The following is a 6,064-nucleotide window of genomic DNA, read 5'->3' on the forward strand; positions in this document are numbered from 1 at the left end:
TGTGTATTCGGACTTGAAAAACCGAGGCCAGTCCACCAACAAAACACACAAACTGAACAAATGCTTTCTTCTTTTTCAGCAAGTGGATTTTCTGGCTCAGTCTGGTTCAACCCAATTAGCGGTGTCTTGCTCAGCGTGTGTCCATGCACAGTTTAAGTTCAGCTAAGGTTGTAGGTTGAACTGTGGAGCGTGCACAAAGCACCTCGGCCAGTTTGGATCCAGTTGAATGAACACATGCAGGAGTAATTCAACTCCAAACCGCATTATCTGTGTGTGTTAGTTTGACATTGAGAAATTTGATTTAGTACAATTTCAGTCGGGGCCACGCGGTGGAGGAGTGGTTAGCACTCTTGCCTTGCAGCAAGAAGACCTGGGTTCGAGCCCCGGTTGGAACAAGGGCCGTTCTGCATGGAGTTTGCATGTTCTCCCCGTGCGTGCGTGGGTTTTCTCTGGGTTCTCCGGCTTCCTCCCACAGTCCAAAAACATGCAATATGGGGATTAGGTAAATTGGACACCCTAAATTGACCATAGGTGTGAGTATGAGAGTGAATGGTTGTTTGTCTCTATGTGTGTGGCCCTGCGATGGACTGGCGAACTGTCCAGGGTGTACCCCGCCTATCGCCCGATGTAGCTGAGATTGGCCACAGCACCCCCCCCCCGACCCTCTGGTGGAGGATAAAGCGGTAGATGATGACTGACTGACTGACAATTTCAGTCGGACTAACATGAATTTCTACTGTCCGGGTTTAATCAGATTTTTCCTAATGTCATGTAATTGCTAATGTAAGCTGTCCTTGGATGGAAAAAAATATATAATTTCTAAAAACATTATTTTTCCCAGAAGGAAATAGACTACAAATCAAACAATTGGAATGTGCTATTCTGTATGCAACCTTGTAGGAAGCTAGCTGTGCTTTGTTGTCTCTTTGTTGTTGTTTTTTTAAACCACTTTCCTGCTTTCGGTATTCATAAAGTTTCCTCAGGGTGAACTGGAGTGAATGGTCTACAAGTGTCTTTTCAATTTATTAGTTTCAAGTTTCATGCTGTCCCCTGCCAGTGTTTCATCTCCACCACATTCACTGTGAATCCAAGATTGAGCTATGAGATGTTATCCAAACCTTGTCACCAGTGTAGATTTTGTCACTAAAATGAGTCTGGGCAAAAGTTCCGCCTGATAAACTTTAGTTAGAAAAAAAAAAGTCTCCACACCCCCCCCCCAGGGGGGCCCGCCCCACAGTTTGATAAAGGCTGGATTAGTTTTTGCACCCCAGACTTGTTGGAGAAATTATGGAAATGCGAATGCAAATTTTTAGATGTCACCTGCCCCTAGAAAGCAAAACATTATTCTTTGGAAGGATGAGCCAAAGAGGGATAAATATTCACTCTGGAGCTGTGGACGGACTTTACAATGGACATTTGTAGGATGGGACGACGGGAACAATGGACTAAATATGTACCACAAATCATTCCCTGTATGCCAATGTTTATATAATATTGTGTTTTTGTTTATTTTAGTTTTTCTTAAAGGGGAAAAAAAGAGAACATTCATGAAAAAATACTATACCACTATCATTCCATGATGGACGTTTGTCTTTTGCCATTCGCCCTTCTCTTCACGTACTCGCCCGTGGTTGATGACACCATGGACCGTCTCATGTTGCATTACAACACTCAGAAGACCCCTCATGACTCATGACACACAGTGGATATTATGACTTCCAAGGAGATATGATATGACAGCTCTTGCTGCTACAGATACAGTTTGCTTTTCTTGGATCGGGGTCTCGCCGAGCGTTTAAGTGTCATACAAGCTGCGCTGTAGAAAGTTTTGCAGCAGCCAGGGAATTATCTGGAAGCTGTGTGTGCGCAGCTTCATGAAATCACATTTGAACCTCGTAAAATCCCTCAATGGAGGATGGAAACTCTCTTTAAATGTTGTTCATGATAGTTGTGGGAAGATTTCCGCCCGAGACTGTCAGACTCGTGACCTCTCGATATCAGGTTACTGCTTTCCAAACGCTCTTTTGGCAACAAATCGCTCATTGAGGTCAGAAAATTCCTCATCAAAAACCATGTCTGAAGGTTTACTGCGGTTTTCAGGATATTAATATGACACAGAGGTTTGCAGCAGAGCAGAAATCATAGTCTGATATTTCACAAATTTAAAGACTTTGTGTAGAGGCACGCATTGTAGTCTTGTACGGGATCAGTTTAGTGCATTTTTTTCTGTTTACTTTTGGCTTTTAGAAAATGTGGGTTGGAGGCTTGATGCCGTTATTGCAAGCAGAGCTTTTGCTAGTAAGTATTATTAATTTTTTTATTCATTCATCTAAAGGCTTTTTCAGATGACCTGAAAAATTCTATTTTAAAATAGCCATGGACAAAGTGTATGAGAATAAGGGAGAGAGAATGTCTCTTGCAGTCCTAATGCCCGCCCAACACTAGAGGATGATTGGCTGGATTTTTTGTCCCGATCTGGGTCTTCCAACAATCGTGGGTGCCTTCTGATTTTAGCCTGTTTTGAACGGATTATCTGGCCAAATTATCCCATAGTGTGTCAGTGTCTGCCCGATTTTAGATCGTAAGAATTAAACATGTTTGAGGTGAGCACAAACCCTGCAGTAACCAGTGAGATCTAGTTGACCAGGCTGCCCACAGTGTGACGAGGATGAATGTAAAAATTGGAACATAACATAGAGCACAGACTTGTGGGTCTATGGCAACCGTATGATTGCTTGTTTCATGTGTCCCTGCAAGACGTATCACAAACGAACGGAGACAGCCTGCCTCCGTGTCTGTTTACGTTCTGAAGTCATGTTAAATCATCCTCCCTGAGATTGCCACGTGTGTGGTCCTGCGTCTCGACCGGATCATCTACTCGGTGCTTTCTCAGGATTAAAACAAAGTTTGTTGCGTCTGTGGTCTCCCACGTCCTCTAGTGAGGGGCAGGCTTTAGACGGCTTCCTTTCCTTTCCTTGGTCAGGATGTTTTTGAGAGGGGTACTGGTGCTTTTTAGGTTCGGTATTTTTGAGCATTCCTGATTCCTGATGCGCTCTACTTGTACTGCTGGCAATCTGGTGTCTTAGAATACTACTAGCTGTGTTATGAGTGAGTAATGGTGGGTGGTGCAACAGATCAAAACACTGAACAAAAACCTGCAAATGAAAATGTGTTTTGTTAGTGTGTTGCGTCCCTTTTTTTTTTAATCAGTGAAGCCAGTATTTCAATTTAACTCGTCCTTATTCTCCGATGAGACATCATGGTCATGTTATCTGTTAATTAAACATTTCTTACACACAACAGTTTTAACTTAACCCACTCACATCACTGACGTGACACAGAAGCGGAAGATACAGAGGACAGAGTGTTGTGATCCTGCAAACAGAGTACAGAGCAAACGCAGCCTGTTTATACAGAGCTGCAGGGAAAAGGTCATGTAGTAGTAGTGTTTTGTTGAGTGCTTATTACAGCTTGAAGTGGTTTGAGTCCATGCGGTTTCCATTCTAATTAATGTTACCACTATTACAGCCTCTTGAATCATAAGTCATATAAAGCCTCGCTGTGCTGGGGCTCTGTCGAGTAAGACATTTTGAAAAACATTTCAAAAGATGAAGGTCAAATTATAAAACTAGAAGTCTTTATTAAAGCCCGTAAAGTGAGGCCATGGATTGATATTATTGATATAATCTTTATATGAAGTGTTCCCCGAGATAGTTATTACATTCGCTGCAGCGATATCGAGTGCAGTTCAGCGCTGTTATCTTCCCCATGACTCCCCTCGCCTGAAGTATCTGCCCTCATCACACTCGGTGCTGTCCTCCTCTACAGTGTTGCTTACAGCACCCGGGTGAATGTCCGATCAATCCGCCCCGGGCGACGCCGCCGTCCACGTTCATGGCTAATGAAAGGTGTAATTACAGCAGGTCAGAGGAGGCATTCAGGCACAGATGAGAGGGACGGCGACAAGTTCATTTTAGATCATTAGAGCTGGAATGTGTCTGCCTCATTAGACGGCAAGTCAACCACCTTATCCCGATGATCTTCCTTTGTTTCTATTAGGCTGAGTGGGTGGCATTTGATGGTGCAGTAGACTATGGATTTATGAGCAGGGAAAGGTGAGTTGATTTAATTATGGCAAGTTTATGGTGGAGCAGCACTGAATAGAAACAAATTCTAATACGTTTAGTAATAAAAAAAAAAAATGTTGGCAAATACGCCGCGGCTCCTTCAAAGGTTGCACTTTCCAGTGATTTCAAATGCCACCAGTAGCAGGAACACCTTGCCTCTGAGGGCCACTGGAAATAGACCTGCAGCTGTATTTTTAGACGGCTATTAATACCTCCAACTAATTCATTTCAGCTCTCCAGGTACCTGGCATGGCCTCTCAATTATGGATGAGGGGGGGAAAGTCATTGGATTCTCTGTGCTGAGAGGAAGCTGAAGGTAGTGACAGGATGCTCTCTACAGACGGATGACAAATGGGCAGATGGCTGAAGGGTGAGCGAGAGGATGAGGGGGACATGTGCGACAAAGTCAAAACACCGGAATGATTTTTCAGCGTAATAATTAATGCTGAATGGAAGGAAGAAAAAAAAAAACTCTCACTTTAAATTGTAATATACTACTGTAGAAGAAAAATGCAAGGGCTGTCAAACCATACATGTCTTAATAGCCTTTAATTGCAGAATCGCGTTATTGACATTTATTTAAAGCAACTCTTCCCAGTGTGTCCTGATTGGGAGTCAAATGAATGCAAAGCAAATTACTTTATAAACTTAACTTTCAAATCTAAAGTGCGTTCTTCAGAAATGTTATTGCAGTGGCATTTGCACTTAGAAAGGAGCTCCGATTTCATTGCCTTCTGTTTCCTGCAGGTAATGAAAAGAAAGAAAAGACAGCATGTGGGGGTCGGCTCTTAATTAATTGTGATTGTGTGGTTATGCTGAAAAGCAAGGAGTTTAACCCCCCAAGTGTTGATATTAGATTTATATTTTTCTGTTTTTATAAATATAGTTACACTAAATCACACTTTCAAGTGTGTGGCAACTAAAAAAACCCCAAACAGAATTGTTTTATTGTGATACTAATGGACTCTAACTCCCTCGCCCAATGCAGATCAGTGCTCTCTTTTATGGCACGTTTCCACTAGTGCGTAACGGCACGATTAATTTGCGTTTCCACTAGCGATAGCACCCGATATGTGGTACTTTTTTTAGTACCAGGTACTATACCATGTGTGACGCCGTCAGTCTGCCGGCCACTGATTGGTCAGAGTGTCGTCACAGGAAGAGACGTCCGACACAAGAATCAAGTCGAACTGTAGATCAGTTAAAAAGACTTAAGAATCCTAAAAAACGTGGGTTAATCTCCAACAATTACCAGGGAAATGTCTAAAATCTCAATATTTAACAGAGGAGTCTGCACTGCAAGTGGTTCACATAATGAGGAATCAGTTAATCATTGGAGCGATTTTTTTTTTTAAATTCCATCTCTGGCTTTCATCACTGGGTTGTGATTCTTGCTTACAAAATAAATAGTGACGATCTATGAAATCTAGTAGCTTATTCATTGACCTATTGATAGCATCGGTCCTAACCTCTGTGTGATGGGCGGCCCGTGGGTTACAGTGAAAATGAAGTGACAGGTCCCTGTCACGATGCTGCTCTGTTGCACAAATCCCCAGCTTATATACTCCGACTCTAACTGTGAGTAATACTCTCCCAGTCTAAAGGACCATTTGCTTGACACAGCATTACACGACTAAGAATGTCTATACATAAAGATTTCATCCCTGATTTCCATTTGATAATTAATTCATCACTGTAAACGCATTCAGAGGCGTTGTGTTATCTCCTACGGTATTTCATCACCTGCTTCACGAGGAACACGGAAAAATGTCAAAAGCTAATTACAGAATAGCACGGCCTCTTTGTTCTACATGGAAAAACTTGGTCAGGGTGTTACTTTTCTCCTAAAAAAAAAACTAAATCCCTCTGAAGACTTTTTACAGCTTGGTTCCTCCTGGTTTTGCCACCAACATATTCATTACTCTTGTGAGTGACAA

Source organism: Solea solea, chromosome 8 (assembly GCF_958295425.1).
Source record: "Solea solea chromosome 8, fSolSol10.1, whole genome shotgun sequence".
Lineage (NCBI taxonomy): Eukaryota > Metazoa > Chordata > Actinopteri > Pleuronectiformes > Soleidae > Solea > Solea solea.